Source organism: Stegostoma tigrinum, unplaced genomic scaffold (genome assembly GCF_030684315.1).
Source record: "Stegostoma tigrinum isolate sSteTig4 unplaced genomic scaffold, sSteTig4.hap1 scaffold_359, whole genome shotgun sequence".
NCBI classification, from domain to species: domain Eukaryota; kingdom Metazoa; phylum Chordata; class Chondrichthyes; order Orectolobiformes; family Stegostomatidae; genus Stegostoma; species Stegostoma tigrinum.
Genome location: NW_026728287.1, coordinates 12501 through 31158, shown reverse-complemented (window position 1 = coordinate 31158; position 18658 = coordinate 12501).

The following is an 18658-nucleotide window of genomic DNA, read 5'->3' as shown; positions in this document are numbered from 1 at the left end:
TCGCCTAAGGGGAGCGATTTGGAGGCCGTGGCCGGGTGAGGCGCGCCTCTCGAAGGGGAGGAATTTGAATTTCGGCTGCATTGAGGGTAGCTGCCCCGCTGTGGTGGTTTTTCGGAGCCTGAGCCCGAGCGGGGCGTCGGTTCCCGAGGTGGGCAGGAGTCGCTGTGCCCGTGAGGCTGCCTGGCCGAGTCGGAGTGCTGTGGGACGGCGGGGAGCGGGTTTTCCCGGGCGAGGGGCCGATCCCGAGGAAGGGGAGCGGTTCCGAGGCCGTGGCCGGGTGAGGCGCGCCTCTCGAAGGGGAGGAATTTGAATTTCGGCTGCATTGAGGGTAGCTGCCCCGCTGTGGTGGTTTTTCGGAGCCTGAGCCCGAGCGGGGCGTCGGTTCCCGAGGTGGGCAGGAGTCGCTGTGCCCGTGAGGCTGCCTGGCCGAGTCGGAGTGCTGTGGGACGGCGGGGAGCGGGTTTTCCCTGGCGAGGGGGCGACCCCGAGGAACTCGGCCGGCGGGGAGGCGTTCCGGCCCGGGCGAGGGGCGCGGACCCGACCGGAGACGTCCAAAACCTTGAAAGGGGTAAGCGGGAAAAGGTCAGCAAAGTGCCCGAAGCAGTAAGGCGAAAAAGCCGTCGGAACCTCCGAAAATGTCCAAAAGCGTGAAATCAGTAACCAGGAAAATGCATAAAAATGGCCAAAAGTGTCAAATCAGTAAGCAGGAAAAGTCGGGAAAAGTGTCTAAAAATGCTTGGAAATCTGAGGAAAATGCCCGAAAATGAGGCCCCTCGGTCGGGAGGAGGAAGTCGAAAATCCCCGTGCCCGACGAGGGAAGTCAGTAACCAGAAGGAAAAACTTAGAAAAAAATTCTAAGTGTCAAAAAAAATTCTAAGTGTCAAAAAAAATTCTAAGTGTCAAAAAAAATTCTAAGTGTCAAAAAGAATTCTAAGTGTCAAAAAAATTCGAAGTGTCAAAAAAAATTCTAAGTGTCAAAAAAAATTCTAAGTGTCAAAAAAAATTCTAAGTGTCAAAAAAAATTCTAAGTGTCAAAAAAATTCTAAGTGTCAAAAAAAATTCTAAGTGTCAAAAAAAATTCTAAGTGTCAAAAAAAATTCTAAGTGTCAAAAAAAATTCTAAGTGTCAAAAAGAATTCTAAGTGTCAAAAAAAATTCTAAGTGTCAGAAAGGGAAATGAGTAACCAAGAAGAGAAATGAGTAACCAAGAAATCAGTAACCAACAGGAGAAATGAGTAACCAAGAAGAGAAATGAGTAACCAAGAAATCAGTAACCAACAGGAGAAATGAGTAACCAACGGGAGAAATGAGTAACCAACGGGAGAAATGAGTAACCAACGGGAGAAGTCAGTAACCAACGGGAGAAATCAGTAACCAAAGGGAGAAGTCAGTAACCAACGGGAGAAATCAGTAACCAACAAGAGAAATGAGTAACCAACGGGAGAAATCAGTAACCAAAGGGAGAAGTCAGTAACCAACGGGAGAAATCAGTAACCAAGCTTATTTTTGGTTGGTTACTGACTTCTCCGTTCAACTTGGAGCTGCCCTTGTGCACGATCAAGGAGGGGTATTATCCGCCACGGGGGCTTAATTTTCGCCTAAGGGGAGCGATTTGGAGGCCGTGGCCGGGTGAGGCGCGCCTTTCGAAGGGGAGGGATTTGAATTTCGGCTGCATTGAGGGTAGCTGCCCGCTGTTGTGGGTTTTTGGAGCCTGAGCCCGAGCGGGGCGTCGGTTCCCGAGGTGGGCAGGAGTCGCTGTGCCCGTGAGGCTGCCTGGCCGAGTCGGAGTGCTGTGGGACGGCGGGGAGCGGGTTTTCCCGGGCGAGGGGCCGATCCCGAGGAAGGGGAGCAGTTCCGAGGCCGTGGCCGGGTGAGGCGCGCCTTTCGGAGGGGAGGAGTTTGAATTTCGGCTGCATTGAGGGTAGCTGCCCCGCTGTGGTGGTTTTTCGGAGCCTGAGCCCGAGCGGGGCGTCGGTTCCCGAGGTGGGCAGGAGTCGCTGTGCCCGTGAGGCTGCCTGGCCGAGTCGGAGTGCTGTGGGACGGCGGGGAGCGGTTTTTCCCGGGCGAGGGGGCGACCCCGAGGAACTCGGCCGGCGGGGAGGCGTTCCGGCCCGGGCGAGGGGCGCGGACCCGACCGGAGACGTCCAAAACCTTGAAAGGGGTAAGCGGGAAAAGGTCAGCAAAGTGCCCGAAGCAGTAAGGCGAAAAAGCCGTCGGAACCTCCGAAAATGTCCAAAAGCGTGAAATCAGTAACCAGGAAAATGCATAAAAATGGCCAAAAGTGTGAAATCAGTAAGCAGGAAAAGTCGGGAAAAGTGTCTAAAAATGCTTGGAAATCTGAGGAAAATGCCCGAAAATGAGGCCCCTCGGTCGGGAGGAGGAAGTCGAAAATCCCCGTGCCCGACGAGGGAAGTCAGTAACCAGAAGGAAAAACTTAGAAAAAAATTCTAAGTGTCAAAAAAAATTCTAAGTGTCAAAAAAAATTCTAAGTGTCAAAAAAAATTCTAAGTGTCAAAAAGAATTCTAAGTGTCAAAAAAATTCTAAGTGTCAAAAAAATTCTAAGTGTCAAAAAAAATTCTAAGTGTCAAAAAGAATTCTAAGTGTCAAAAAAAATTCTAAGTGTCAAAAAAAATTCTAAGTGTCAAAAAAAATTCTAAGTGTCAAAAAAAATTCTAAGTGTCAAAAAAAATTCTAAGTGTCAAAAAAAATTCTAAGTGTCAAAAAAATTCTAAGTGTCAAAAAAAATTCTAAGTGTCAAAAAAAATTCTAAGTGTCAAAAAAAATTCTAAGTGTCAAAAAAAATTCTAAGTGTCAAAAAAATTCTAAGTGTCAAAAAAAATTCTAAGTGTCAAAAAGAATTCTAAGTGTCAAAAAAAATTCTAAGTGTCAAAAAGAATTCTAAGTGTCAAAAAAAATTCTAAGTGTCAGAAAGGGAAATGAGTAACCAAGAAGAGAAATGAGTAACCAAGAAATCAGTAACCAACAGGAGAAATGAGTAACCAAGAAGAGAAATGAGTAACCAAGAAATCAGTAACCAACAGGAGAAATGAGTAACCAACGGGAGAAATGAGTAACCAACGGGAGAAATGAGTAACCAACGGGAGAAGTCAGTAACCAACGGGAGAAATCAGTAACCAAAGGGAGAAGTCAGTAACCAACGGGAGAAATCAGTAACCAACAAGAGAAATGAGTAACCAACGGGAGAAATCAGTAACCAAAGGGAGAAGTCAGTAACCAACGGGAGAAATCAGTAACCAAGCTTATTTTTGGTTGGTTACTGACTTCTCCGTTCAACTTGGAGCTGCCCTTGTGCACGATCAAGGAGGGGTATTATCCGCCACGGGGGCTTAATTTTCGCCTAAGGGGAGCGATTTGGAGGCCGTGGCCGGGTGAGGCGCGCCTTTCGAAGGGGAGGGATTTGAATTTCGGCTGCATTGAGGGTAGCTGCCCGCTGTTGTGGGTTTTTGGAGCCTGAGCCCGTTCAACTTGGAGCTGCCCTTGTGCACGATCAAGGAGGGGTATTATCGGCCACGGGGGCTTAATTTTCGCCTAAGGGGAGCGATTTGGAGGCCGTGGCCGGGTGAGGCGCGCCTTTCGAAGGGGAGGGATTTGAATTTCGGCTGCATTGAGGGTAGCTGCCCGCTGTTGTGGGTTTTTGGAGCCTGAGCCCGTTCAACTTGGAGCTGCCCTTGTGCACGATCAAGGAGGGGTATTATCGGCCACGGGGGCTTAATTTTCGCCTAAGGGGAGCGATTTGGAGGCCGTGGCCGGGTGAGGCGCGCCTTTCGAAGGGGAGGGATTTGAATTTCGGCTGCATTGAGGGTAGCTGCCCGCTGTTGTGGGTTTTTGGAGCCTGAGCCCGAGCGGGGCGTCGGTTCCCGAGGTGGGCAGGAGTCGCTGTGCCCGTGAGGCTGCCTGGCCGAGTCGGAGTGCTGTGGGACGGCGGGGAGCGGGTTTTCCCGGGCGAGGGGCCGATCCCGAGGAAGGGGAGCAGTTCCGAGGCCGTGGCCGGGTGAGGCGCGCCTCTCGAAGGGGAGGAATTTGAATTTCGGCTGCATTGAGGGTAGCTGCCCCGCTGTGGTGGTTTTTCGGAGCCTGAGCCCGAGCGGGGCGTCGGTTCCCGAGGTGGGCAGGAGTCGCTGTGCCCGTGAGGCTGCCTGGCCGAGTCGGAGTGCTGTGGGACGGCGGGGAGCGGGTTTTCCCGGGCGAGGGGGCGATCCCGAGGAAGGGGAGCGATTTGGAGGCCGTGGCCGGGTGAGGCGCGCCTTTCGGAGGGGAGGAATTTGAATTTCGGCTGCATTGAGGGTAGCTGCCCGCTGTTGTGGGTTTTTGGAGCCTGAGCCCGAGCGGGGCGTCGGTTCCCGAGGTGGGCAGGAGTCGCTGTGCCCGTGAGGCTGCCTGGCCGAGTCGGAGTGCTGTGGGACGGCGGGGAGCGGGTTTTCCCGGGCGAGGGGCCGATCCCGAGGAAGGGGAGCAGTTCCGAGGCCGTGGCCGGGTGAGGCGCGCCTTTCGGAGGGGAGGAGTTTGAATTTCGGCTGCATTGAGGGTAGCTGCCCCGCTGTGGTGGTTTTTCGGAGCCTGAGCCCGAGCGGGGCGTCGGTTCCCGAGGTGGGCAGGAGTCGCTGTGCCCGTGAGGCTGCCTGGCCGAGTCGGAGTGCTGTGGGACGGCGGGGAGCGGTTTTTCCCGGGCGAGGGGGCGACCCCGAGGAACTCGGCCGGCGGGGAGGCGTTCCGGCCCGGGCGAGGGGCGCGGACCCGACCGGAGACGTCCAAAACCTTGAAAGGGGTAAGCGGGAAAAGGTCAGCAAAGTGCCCGAAGCAGTAAGGCGAAAAAGCCGTCGGAACCTCCGAAAATGTCCAAAAGCGTGAAATCAGTAACCAGGAAAATGCATAAAAATGGCCAAAAGTGTGAAATCAGTAAGCAGGAAAAGTCGGGAAAAGTGTCTAAAAATGCTTGGAAATCTGAGGAAAATGCCCGAAAATGAGGCCCCTCGGTCGGGAGGAGGAAGTCGAAAATCCCCGTGCCCGACGAGGGAAGTCAGTAACCAGAAGGAAAAACTTAGAAAAAAATTCTAAGTGTCAAAAAAAATTCTAAGTGTCAAAAAAAATTCTAAGTGTCAAAAAAAATTCTAAGTGTCAAAAAGAATTCTAAGTGTCAAAAAAATTCTAAGTGTCAAAAAAATTCTAAGTGTCAAAAAAAATTCTAAGTGTCAAAAAGAATTCTAAGTGTCAAAAAAAATTCTAAGTGTCAAAAAAAATTCTAAGTGTCAAAAAGAATTCTAAGTGTCAAAAAAATTCTAAGTGTCAAAAAAATTCTAAGTGTCAAAAAAAATTCTAAGTGTCAAAAAGAATTCTAAGTGTCAAAAAAAATTCTAAGTGTCAAAAAAAATTCTAAGTGTCAAAAAAAATTCTAAGTGTCAAAAAAAATTCTAAGTGTCAAAAAAAATTCTAAGTGTCAAAAAAAATTCTAAGTGTCAAAAAAATTCTAAGTGTCAAAAAAAATTCTAAGTGTCAAAAAAAATTCTAAGTGTCAAAAAAAATTCTAAGTGTCAAAAAAAATTCTAAGTGTCAAAAAAATTCTAAGTGTCAAAAAAAATTCTAAGTGTCAAAAAAAATTCTAAGTGTCAAAAAAAATTCTAAGTGTCAAAAAGAATTCTAAGTGTCAAAAAAAATTCTAAGTGTCAGAAAGGGAAATGAGTAACCAAGAAGAGAAATGAGTAACCAAGAAATCAGTAACCAACAGGAGAAATGAGTAACCAAGAAGAGAAATGAGTAACCAAGAAATCAGTAACCAACAGGAGAAATGAGTAACCAACGGGAGAAATGAGTAACCAACGGGAGAAATGAGTAACCAACGGGAGAAGTCAGTAACCAACGGGAGAAATCAGTAACCAAAGGGAGAAGTCAGTAACCAACGGGAGAAATCAGTAACCAACAAGAGAAATGAGTAACCAACGGGAGAAATCAGTAACCAAAGGGAGAAGTCAGTAACCAACGGGAGAAATCAGTAACCAAGCTTATTTTTGGTTGGTTACTGACTTCTCCGTTCAACTTGGAGCTGCCCTTGTGCACGATCAAGGAGGGGTATTATCCGCCACGGGGGCTTAATTTTCGCCTAAGGGGAGCGATTTGGAGGCCGTGGCCGGGTGAGGCGCGCCTCTCGAAGGGGAGGAATTTGAATTTCGGCTGCATTGAGGGTAGCTGCCCCGCTGTGGTGGTTTTTCGGAGCCTGAGCCCGAGCGGGGCGTCGGTTCCCGAGGTGGGCAGGAGTCGCTGTGCCCGTGAGGCTGCCTGGCCGAGTCGGAGTGCTGTGGGACGGCGGGGAGCGGGTTTTCCCGGGCGAGGGGGCGATCCCGAGGAAGGGGAGCGATTTGGAGGCCGTGGCCGGGTGAGGCGCGCCTTTCGGAGGGGAGGAATTTGAATTTCGGCTGCATTGAGGGTAGCTGCCCGCTGTTGTGGGTTTTCGGAGCCTGAGCCCGAGCGGGGCGTCGGTTCCCGAGGTGGGCAGGAGTCGCTGTGCCCGTGAGGCTGCCTGGCCGAGTCGGAGTGCTGTGGGACGGCGGGGAGCGGGTTTTCCCGGGCGAGGGGCCGATCCCGAGGAAGGGGAGCAGTTCCGAGGCCGTGGCCGGGTGAGGCGCGCCTTTCGGAGGGGAGGAGTTTGAATTTCGGCTGCATTGAGGGTAGCTGCCCCGCTGTGGTGGTTTTTCGGAGCCTGAGCCCGAGCGGGGCGTCGGTTCCCGAGGTGGGCAGGAGTCGCTGTGCCCGTGAGGCTGCCTGGCCGAGTCGGAGTGCTGTGGGACGGCGGGGAGCGGTTTTTCCCGGGCGAGGGGGCGACCCCGAGGAACTCGGCCGGCGGGGAGGCGTTCCGGCCCGGGCGAGGGGCGCGGACCCGACCGGAGACGTCCAAAACCTTGAAAGGGGTAAGCGGGAAAAGGTCAGCAAAGTGCCCGAAGCAGTAAGGCGAAAAAGCCGTCGGAACCTCCGAAAATGTCCAAAAGCGTGAAATCAGTAACCAGGAAAATGCATAAAAATGGCCAAAAGTGTGAAATCAGTAAGCAGGAAAAGTCGGGAAAAGTGTCTAAAAATGCTTGGAAATCTGAGGAAAATGCCCGAAAATGAGGCCCCTCGGTCGGGAGGAGGAAGTCGAAAATCCCCGTGCCCGACGAGGGAAGTCAGTAACCAGAAGGAAAAACTTAGAAAAAAATTCTAAGTGTCAAAAAAAATTCTAAGTGTCAAAAAAAATTCTAAGTGTCAAAAAAAATTCTAAGTGTCAAAAAGAATTCTAAGTGTCAAAAAAATTCTAAGTGTCAAAAAAATTCTAAGTGTCAAAAAAAATTCTAAGTGTCAAAAAGAATTCTAAGTGTCAAAAAAAATTCTAAGTGTCAAAAAAAATTCTAAGTGTCAAAAAAAATTCTAAGTGTCAAAAAAAATTCTAAGTGTCAAAAAAAATTCTAAGTGTCAAAAAAAATTCTAAGTGTCAAAAAAATTCTAAGTGTCAAAAAAAATTCTAAGTGTCAAAAAAAATTCTAAGTGTCAAAAAAAATTCTAAGTGTCAAAAAAAATTCTAAGTGTCAAAAAAATTCTAAGTGTCAAAAAAAATTCTAAGTGTCAAAAAAAATTCTAAGTGTCAAAAAAAATTCTAAGTGTCAAAAAGAATTCTAAGTGTCAAAAAAAATTCTAAGTGTCAGAAAGGGAAATGAGTAACCAAGAAGAGAAATGAGTAACCAAGAAATCAGTAACCAACAGGAGAAATGAGTAACCAAGAAGAGAAATGAGTAACCAAGAAATCAGTAACCAACAGGAGAAATGAGTAACCAACGGGAGAAATGAGTAACCAACGGGAGAAATGAGTAACCAACGGGAGAAGTCAGTAACCAACGGGAGAAATCAGTAACCAAAGGGAGAAGTCAGTAACCAACGGGAGAAATCAGTAACCAACAAGAGAAATGAGTAACCAACGGGAGAAATCAGTAACCAAAGGGAGAAGTCAGTAACCAACGGGAGAAATCAGTAACCAAGCTTATTTTTGGTTGGTTACTGACTTCTCCGTTCAACTTGGAGCTGCCCTTGTGCACGATCAAGGAGGGGTATTATCCGCCACGGGGGCTTAATTTTCGCCTAAGGGGAGCGATTTGGAGGCCGTGGCCGGGTGAGGCGCGCCTCTCGAAGGGGAGGGATTTGAATTTCGGCTGCATTGAGGGTAGCTGCCCGCTGTTGTGGGTTTTTGGAGCCTGAGCCCGTTCAACTTGGAGCTGCCCTTGTGCACGATCAAGGAGGGGTATTATCGGCCACGGGGGCTTAATTTTCGCCTAAGGGGAGCGATTTGGAGGCCGTGGCCGGGTGAGGCGCGCCTTTCGAAGGGGAGGGATTTGAATTTCGGCTGCATTGAGGGTAGCTGCCCGCTGTTGTGGGTTTTTGGAGCCTGAGCCCGTTCAACTTGGAGCTGCCCTTGTGCACGATCAAGGAGGGGTATTATCGGCCACGGGGGCTTAATTTTCGCCTAAGGGGAGCGATTTGGAGGCCGTGGCCGGGTGAGGCGCGCCTCTCGAAGGGGAGGGATTTGAATTTCGGCTGCATTGAGGGTAGCTGCCCGCTGTTGTGGGTTTTTGGAGCCTGAGCCCGTTCAACTTGGAGCTGCCCTTGTGCACGATCAAGGAGGGGTATTATCGGCCACGGGGGCTTAATTTTCGCCTAAGGGGAGCGATTTGGAGGCCGTGGCCGGGTGAGGCGCGCCTTTCGAAGGGGAGGGATTTGAATTTCGGCTGCATTGAGGGTAGCTGCCCGCTGTTGTGGGTTTTTGGAGCCTGAGCCCGTTCAACTTGGAGCTGCCCTTGTGCACGATCAAGGAGGGGTATTATCGGCCACGGGGGCTTAATTTTCGCCTAAGGGGAGCGATTTGGAGGCCGTGGCCGGGTGAGGCGCGCCTCTCGAAGGGGAGGAATTTGAATTTCGGCTGCATTGAGGGTAGCTGCCCCGCTGTGGTGGTTTTTCGGAGCCTGAGCCCGTTCAACTTGGAGCTGCCCTTGTGCACGATCAAGGAGGGGTATTATCGGCCACGGGGGCTTAATTTTCGCCTAAGGGGAGCGATTTGGAGGCCGTGGCCGGGTGAGGCGCGCCTTTCGAAGGGGAGGGATTTGAATTTCGGCTGCATTGAGGGTAGCTGCCCGCTGTTGTGGGTTTTTGGAGCCTGAGCCCGTTCAACTTGGAGCTGCCCTTGTGCACGATCAAGGAGGGGTATTATCGGCCACGGGGGCTTAATTTTCGCCTAAGGGGAGCGATTTGGAGGCCGTGGCCGGGTGAGGCGCGCCTTTCGAAGGGGAGGGATTTGAATTTCGGCTGCATTGAGGGTAGCTGCCCGCTGTTGTGGGTTTTTGGAGCCTGAGCCCGTTCAACTTGGAGCTGCCCTTGTGCACGATCAAGGAGGGGTATTATCGGCCACGGGGGCTTAATTTTCGCCTAAGGGGAGCGATTTGGAGGCCGTGGCCGGGTGAGGCGCGCCTTTCGAAGGGGAGGGATTTGAATTTCGGCTGCATTGAGGGTAGCTGCCCGCTGTTGTGGGTTTTTGGAGCCTGAGCCCGTTCAACTTGGAGCTGCCCTTGTGCACGATCAAGGAGGGGTATTATCGGCCACGGGGGCTTAATTTTCGCCTAAGGGGAGCGATTTGGAGGCCGTGGCCGGGTGAGGCGCGCCTTTCGAAGGGGAGGGATTTGAATTTCGGCTGCATTGAGGGTAGCTGCCCGCTGTTGTGGGTTTTTGGAGCCTGAGCCCGTTCAACTTGGAGCTGCCCTTGTGCACGATCAAGGAGGGGTATTATCGGGCACGGGGGCTTAATTTTCGCCTAAGGGGAGCGATTTGGAGGCCGTGGCCGGGTGAGGCGCGCCTTTCGAAGGGGAGGGATTTGAATTTCGGCTGCATTGAGGGTAGCTGCCCGCTGTTGTGGGTTTTTGGAGCCTGAGCCCGTTCAACTTGGAGCTGCCCTTGTGCACGATCAAGGAGGGGTATTATCCGCCACGGGGGCTTAATTTTCGCCTAAGGGGAGCGATTTGGAGGCCGTGGCCGGGTGAGGCGCGCCTTTCGAAGGGGAGGGATTTGAATTTCGGCTGCATTGAGGGTAGCTGCCCGCTGTTGTGGGTTTTCGGAGCCTGAGCCCGTTCAACTTGGAGCTGCCCTTGTGCACGATCAAGGAGGGGTATTATCCGCCACGGGGGCTTAATTTTCGCCTAAGGGGAGCGATTTGGAGGCCGTGGCCGGGTGAGGCGCGCCTTTCGAAGGGGAGGAATTTCAATTTCGGCTGCATTGAGGGTAGCTGCCCGCTGTTGTGGGTTTTTGGAGCCTGAGCACGACCGGGGCGTCGGTTCTCGAGGTGGGCAGGAGTCGCTGTGCCCGTGAGGCTGCCTGGCCGAGTCGGAGTGCTGTGGGACGGCGGGCGGTGGTATTTAACCGGGCGAGGGGGCGATCCCGAGGAAGGGGAGCAATTTGGAGGCCGTGGCCGGGTGAGGCGCGCCTATCGAAGGGGAGGAATTTGAATTTCGGCTGCAGTGAGGGGAGCAATGAGTAGCCAAGAAGTGAAATGAGTTACCAAGAAATCAGTAACCAATGGGAGAAATGAGTAACCAAGAATAGAAATGAGGATCCAAGAAATGAGCGACCAAGAAGAGAAATGAGTAACCAAGAAATCAGTAACCAACAGGAGAAATGAGTAACCAAGAAATCAGTAACCAAGAAGGGAAATGAGTAACCAAGAAATCAATAACCAAGAAGAGAAATGAGTAAACAAGAAGTCAGTAACCAACGGGAGAAATGAGTAACCAAGAAATCAGTAAGCAAGAAGAGAAATGAGTAACCAACAGGAGAAATGAGTAACCAACGGGAGAAATGAGTAACCAACGGGAGAAATGAGTAACCAACGGGAGAAGTCAGTAACCAACGGGAGAAATGAGTAACCAAGAAGAGAAATGAGTAACCAAGAAATCAGTAACCAACAGGAGAAATGAGTAACCAAGAAGAGAAATGAGTAACCAAGAAGTCAGTAACCAAGGGGAGAAATGAGTAACCAGGAAATCAGTAAGCAAGAAGAGAAATGAGTAACCAAGAAATCAATAACCAAGAAGCGAAATGAGTAACCAACAAGCCAGTAACCAACGGGAGAAATGAGTAACCAAGAAGAGAAATGAGTAACCAAGAAATCAGTAACCAAGAACATAAATGAGTAACCAAGAAGTCAGTAACCAACGGGAGAAATGAGTAACCAAGAAGAGAAATGAGTAACCAAGAAATCAGTAACCAAGAAGAGAAATGAGTAACCAAGAAGTCAGTAACCAACGGGAGAAATGAGTAACCAACAGGAGAAATGAGTAACCAAGAAATCAGTAACCAACAGGAGAAATGAGTAACCAACAGGAGAAATGAGTAACCAAGAAGAGAAATGAGTAACCAAGAAATCAGTAACCAACAGGAGAAATGAGTAACCAAGAAGAGAAATGAGTAACCAAGAAATCAGTAACCAACAGGCGAAATGAGTAACCAACGGGAGAAATGAGTAACCAAGAAATCAGTAACCAAGAAGAGAAATGAGTAACCAAGAAGTCAGTAACCAACGGGAGAAATGAGTAACCAAGAAGAGAAATGAGTAACCAAGAAATCAGTAACCAACAGGAGAAATGAGTAACCAACAGGAGAAATGAGTAACCAAGAAGAGAAATGAGTAACCAAGAAATCAGTAACCAACAGGAGAAATGAGTAACCAACGGGAGAAATGAGTAACCAAGAAATCAGTCACCAACAGGAGAAATGAGTAACCAACGGGAGAAATGAGTAACCAACGGGAGAAGTCAGTAACCAACGGGAGAAATCAGTAACCAAAGGGAGAAGTCAGTAACCAACGGGAGAAATCAGTAACCAAAGGGAGAAGTCAGTAACCAACGGGAGAAATCAGTAACCAACGGGAGAAGTCAGTAACCAACAAGAGAAATGAGTAACCAACGGGAGAAATCAGTAACCAAAGGGAGAAGTCAGTAACCAACGGGAGAAATCAGTAACCAAGCTTATTTTTGGTTGGTTACTGACTTCTCCGTTCAACTTGGAGCTGCCCTTGTGCACGATCAAGGAGGGGTATTATCGGCCACGGGGGCTTAATTTTCGCCTAAGGGGAGCGATTTGGAGGCCGTGGCCGGGTGAGGCGCGCCTTTCGAAGGGGAGGAATTTCAATTTCGGCTGCATTGAGGGTAGCTGCCCGCTGTTGTGGGTTTTTGGAGCCTGAGCCCGAGCGGGCCGTCGGTTCCCGAGGTGGGCAGGAGTCGCTGTGTCCATTCAACTTGGAGCTGCCCTTGTGCACGATCAAGGAGGGGTATTATCCGCCACGGGGGCTTAATTTTCGCCTAAGGGGAGCGATTTGGAGGCCGTGGCCGGGTGAGGCGCGCCTTTCGAAGGGGAGGAATTTGAATTTCGGCTGCATTGAGGGTAGCTGCCCGCTGTTGTGGGTTTTTGGAGCCTGAGCCCGTTCAACTTGGAGCTGCCCTTGTGCACGATCAAGGAGGGGTATTATCGGCCACGGGGGCTTAATTTTCGCCTAAGGGGAGCGATTTGGAGGCCGTGGCCGGGTGAGGCGCGCCTTTCGAAGGGGAGGGATTTGAATTTCGGCTGCATTGAGGGTAGCTGCCCGCTGTTGTGGGTTTTTGGAGCCTGAGCCCGTTCAACTTGGAGCTGCCCTTGTGCACGATCAAGGAGGGGTATTATCGGCCACGGGGGCTTAATTTTCGCCTAAGGGGAGCGATTTGGAGGCCGTGGCCGGGTGAGGCGCGCCTTTCGAAGGGGAGGGATTTGAATTTCGGCTGCATTGAGGGTAGCTGCCCGCTGTTGTGGGTTTTTGGAGCCTGAGCCCGTTCAACTTGGAGCTGCCCTTGTGCACGATCAAGGAGGGGTATTATCGGCCACGGGGGCTTAATTTTCGCCTAAGGGGAGCGATTTGGAGGCCGTGGCCGGGTGAGGCGCGCCTTTCGAAGGGGAGGGATTTGAATTTCGGCTGCATTGAGGGTAGCTGCCCGCTGTTGTGGGTTTTTGGAGCCTGAGCCCGTTCAACTTGGAGCTGCCCTTGTGCACGATCAAGGAGGGGTATTATCGGCCACGGGGGCTTAATTTTCGCCTAAGGGGAGCGATTTGGAGGCCGTGGCCGGGTGAGGCGCGCCTCTCGAAGGGGAGGGATTTGAATTTCGGCTGCATTGAGGGTAGCTGCCCGCTGTTGTGGGTTTTTGGAGACTGAGCCCGTTCAACTTGGAGCTGCCCTTGTGCACGATCAAGGAGGGGTATTATCGGCCACGGGGGCTTAATTTTCGCCTAAGGGGAGCGATTTGGAGGCCGTGGCCGGGTGAGGCGCGCCTCTCGAAGGGGAGGGATTTGAATTTCGGCTGCATTGAGGGTAGCTGCCCCGCTGTGGTGGTTTTTCGGAGCCTGAGCCCGAGCGGGGCGTCGGTTCCCGAGGTGGGCAGGAGTCGCTGTGCCCGTGAGGCTGCCTGGCCGAGTCGGAGTGCTGTGGGACGGCGGGGAGCGGGTTTTCCCGGGCGAGGGGGCGATCCCGAGGAAGGGGAGCGATTTGGAGGCCGTGGCCGGGTGAGGCGCGCCTTTCGGAGGGGAGGAATTTGAATTTCGGCTGCATTGAGGGTAGCTGCCCGCTGTTGTGGGTTTTCGGAGCCTGAGCCCGAGCGGGGCGTCGGTTCCCGAGGTGGGCAGGAGTCGCTGTGCCCGTGAGGCTGCCTGGCCGAGTCGGAGTGCTGTGGGACGGCGGGGAGCGGGTTTTCCCGGGCGAGGGGCCGATCCCGAGGAAGGGGAGCAGTTCCGAGGCCGTGGCCGGGTGAGGCGCGCCTTTCGGAGGGGAGGAGTTTGAATTTCGGCTGCATTGAGGGTAGCTGCCCCGCTGTGGTGGTTTTTCGGAGCCTGAGCCCGAGCGGGGCGTCGGTTCCCGAGGTGGGCAGGAGTCGCTGTGCCCGTGAGGCTGCCTGGCCGAGTCGGAGTGCTGTGGGACGGCGGGGAGCGGTTTTTCCCGGGCGAGGGGGCGACCCCGAGGAACTCGGCCGGCGGGGAGGCGTTCCGGCCCGGGCGAGGGGCGCGGACCCGACCGGAGACGTCCAAAACCTTGAAAGGGGTAAGCGGGAAAAGGTCAGCAAAGTGCCCGAAGCAGTAAGGCGAAAAAGCCGTCGGAACCTCCGAAAATGTCCAAAAGCGTGAAATCAGTAACCAGGAAAATGCATAAAAATGGCCAAAAGTGTGAAATCAGTAAGCAGGAAAAGTCGGGAAAAGTGTCTAAAAATGCTTGGAAATCTGAGGAAAATGCCCGAAAATGAGGCCCCTCGGTCGGGAGGAGGAAGTCGAAAATCCCCGTGCCCGACGAGGGAAGTCAGTAACCAGAAGGAAAAACTTAGAAAAAAATTCTAAGTGTCAAAAAAAATTCTAAGTGTCAAAAAAAATTCTAAGTGTCAGAAAGGGAAATGAGTAACCAAGAAGAGAAATGAGTAACCAAGAAATCAGTAACCAACAGGAGAAATGAGTAACCAAGAAGAGAAATGAGTAACCAAGAAATCAGTAACCAACAGGAGAAATGAGTAACCAACGGGAGAAATGAGTAACCAACGGGAGAAATGAGTAACCAACGGGAGAAGTCAGTAACCAACGGGAGAAATCAGTAACCAAAGGGAGAAGTCAGTAACCAACGGGAGAAATCAGTAACCAACAAGAGAAATGAGTAACCAACGGGAGAAATCAGTAACCAAAGGGAGAAGTCAGTAACCAACGGGAGAAATCAGTAACCAAGCTTATTTTTGGTTGGTTACTGACTTCTCCGTTCAACTTGGAGCTGCCCTTGTGCACGATCAAGGAGGGGTATTATCCGCCACGGGGGCTTAATTTTCGCCTAAGGGGAGCGATTTGGAGGCCGTGGCCGGGTGAGGCGCGCCTTTCGAAGGGGAGGGATTTGAATTTCGGCTGCATTGAGGGTAGCTGCCCGCTGTTGTGGGTTTTTGGAGCCTGAGCCCGTTCAACTTGGAGCTGCCCTTGTGCACGATCAAGGAGGGGTATTATCGGCCACGGGGGCTTAATTTTCGCCTAAGGGGAGCGATTTGGAGGCCGTGGCCGGGTGAGGCGCGCCTTTCGAAGGGGAGGGATTTGAATTTCGGCTGCATTGAGGGTAGCTGCCCGCTGTTGTGGGTTTTTGGAGCCTGAGCCCGTTCAACTTGGAGCTGCCCTTGTGCACGATCAAGGAGGGGTATTATCGGCCACGGGGGCTTAATTTTCGCCTAAGGGGAGCGATTTGGAGGCCGTGGCCGGGTGAGGCGCGCCTCTCGAAGGGGAGGGATTTGAATTTCGGCTGCATTGAGGGTAGCTGCCCGCTGTTGTGGGTTTTTGGAGCCTGAGCCCGTTCAACTTGGAGCTGCCCTTGTGCACGATCAAGGAGGGGTATTATCGGCCACGGGGGCTTAATTTTCGCCTAAGGGGAGCGATTTGGAGGCCGTGGCCGGGTGAGGCGCGCCTCTCGAAGGGGAGGAATTTGAATTTCGGCTGCATTGAGGGTAGCTGCCCCGCTGTGGTGGTTTTTCGGAGCCTGAGCCCGAGCGGGGCGTCGGTTCCCGAGGTGGGCAGGAGTCGCTGTGCCCGTGAGGCTGCCTGGCCGAGTCGGAGTGCTGTGGGACGGCGGGGAGCGGGTTTTCCCGGGCGAGGGGCCGATCCCGAGGAAGGGGAGCAGTTCCGAGGCCGTGGCCGGGTGAGGCGCGCCTCTCGAAGGGGAGGAATTTGAATTTCGGCTGCATTGAGGGTAGCTGCCCCGCTGTGGTGGTTTTTCGGAGCCTGAGCCCGAGCGGGGCGTCGGTTCCCGAGGTGGGCAGGAGTCGCTGTGCCCGTGAGGCTGCCTGGCCGAGTCGGAGTGCTGTGGGACGGCGGGGAGCGGGTTTTCCCGGGCGAGGGGGCGACCCCGAGGAACTCGGCCGGCGGGGAGGCGTTCCGGCCCGGGCGAGGGGCGCGGACCCGACCGGAGACGTCCAAAACCTTGAAAGGGGTAAGCGGGAAAAGGTCAGCAAAGTGCCCGAAGCAGTAAGGCGAAAAAGCCGTCGGAACCTCCGAAAATGAGTAAAAGCCCGGAAGGAGTAAGGTGGAGAAGTCAGCAAAGTGCCCGAAATGTCCGAAGCAGTAAGGCGAAAAAGCCGTCGGAACCTCCGAAAATGAGTAAAAGCCCGGAAGGAGTAAGCGGGAAAAGTCAGCCAAGTGCCCGAAATGTCCGAAGCAGTAAGGCGAAAAAGCCGTCAGAACCTCCGAAAATGAGTAAAAGCCCGGAAGGAGTAAGCGGGAAAAGTCAGCCAAGTGCCCGAAATGTCCGAAGCAGTAAGGCGAAAAAGCCGTCAGAACCTCCGAAAATGAGTAAAAGCCCGGAAGGAGTAAGCGGGAAAAGTCAGCCAAGTGCCCGAAATGTCCGAAGCAGTAAGGCGAAAAAGCCGTCAGAACCTCCGAAAATGAGTAAAAGCCCGGAAGGAGTAAGCGGGAAAAGTCAGCCAAGTGCCCGAAATGTCCGAAGCAGTAAGGCGAAAAAGCCGTCAGAACCTCCGAAAATGAGTAAAAGCCCGGAAGGAGTAAGCGGGAAAAGTCAGCCAAGTGCCCGAAATGTCCGAAGCAGTAAGGCGAAAAAGCCGTCAGAACCTCCGAAAATGTCCAAAAGCGTGAAATCAGTAACCAGGAAAATGCTTAAAAATGGCCAAAAGTGTGAAATCAGTAAGCAGGAAAAGTCGGGAAAATGCATAAAAATGGCCAAAAGTGTGAAATCAGTAAGCAGGAAAAGTCGGGAAAATGCATAAAAATGGCCAAAAGTGTGAAATCAGTAAGCAGGAAAAGTCGGGAAAAGTGTCTAAAAATGCTTGGAAATCTGAGGAAAATGCCCGAAAATGAGGCCCCTCGGTCGGGAGGAGGAAGTCGAAAATCCCCGTGCCCGACGAGGGAAGTCAGTAACCAGAAGGAAAAACTTAGAAAAAAATTCTAAGTGTCAAAAAAAATTCTAAGTGTCAAAAAAATTCTAAGTGTCAAAAAAAATTCTAAGTGTCAAAAAAAATTCTAAGTGTCAAAAAAAATTCTAAGTGTCAAAAAAATTCTAAGTGTCAAAAAAAATTCTAAGTGTCAAAAAAATTCTAAGTGTCAAAAAAAATTCTAAGTGTCAAAAAAATTCTAAGTGTCAAAAAAATTCTAAGTGTCAAAAAAATTCTAAGTGTCAAAAAAAATTCTAAGTGTCAAAAAAAATTCTAAGTGTCAAAAAAAATTCTAAGTGTCAAAAAAATTCTAAGTGTCAAAAAAAATTCTAAGTGTCAAAAAAAATTCTAAGTGTCAGCGGAGGAAAGTCGGTGGGGAAGGGGAAAAATCCGAAAATCCACGCCGGGTTGGAGTTCCAGGGCCCCGCTGGAGGGGTGGGAATTCGCCCCGGCGCCTTGCCCCGTTGCAATAAAGTGTCCGCAGCCCGAAAACTTTAACTTTGAAAAATCACGGAAGTCGGCAAGGGGGACGATCCGAGTACCGTTTGCGGGCTTTCGGTGCCTCATCGTCGGACTGAAATTTCAAATTCGCCCCCAAAGTGCAACTCGTCATTTTCGGCCGGGGGGGTTGGCGGGGTACCCGGAGATTTTCGGGAACACGTTTTTTAGAACAAAATGGCGGCTCGGGACCACTTTGAGACAGGCCCGAGGAACGGTTCCAAAGACGGTGGGCGGCAATTTGGAACTCGTGTGCATGCCAAAGAGCTCTCGGAGGTCGGATTTTGAACACTTTGTCGAATTTTGAACACTTTGTCGAATTTTGAACACTTTGTCGAATTTTGAACACTTTGTCGAATTTCGAACACTTTGTCGAATTTTGAACACTTTGTCGAACATGCGAACACTTTGTCGAACTTTTGAACGCTAACAGTCGAACTTTTGAACGCTAATAGTCGAACTTTCGAACGCTTTGTCGAATTGTGAACATGTTGGCCGTGACATTCGACACTCGGGCGATTAAACACTCGATAATCCGCCCATTTTAAGTTCGACACTCGGGCGATTAAACACTCGATAATCCGCCCATTTTAAGTTCGACACTCGGGCGATTAAACACTCGATAATCCGCCCATTTTAAGTTCGACACACCTGGGCGATTAACACTCGATACTCTGAGCCCATGGTAAGTTCGACAGTCTGGCGATTTTTGTGTTCGATACTCTGAGCTGAATTAAGTTCGACAGTCTGGCGATTTTTGTGTTCGATACTCTGAGCTGAATTAAGTTCGACAGTCTGGCGATTTTTGTGTTCGATACTCAGTGCTGCTTTTAACTTCGACACTCTGGTGGCGATTTGTGTTCCTCGACACTTTGGCGGTTGTGTTCGACATAGTCTTGGCGACTTCCTACCAGACCTTCCGATCTCTTCGCGCCAGTTCTAACTGTCCAAGGCCTCCGGGCCCGAAACGTCGGAGGGCGGGCAAAGGCGGCGCAGCCCGGGGCCGTCGACCCGGAAACGGCCGTCCCCCCTCCGCGGGTAACCTCGTCCTGGCAGGCCAGGCAGGCTCGAGAGCCCGGTTCCCCCGGGAGTAGCACGGAAGGTAGCGGGCTGTCCCTTCGCCTGTGCTAGCCCGGAACAGTCGGCCGGTGTGTGCAGAGAGGGGG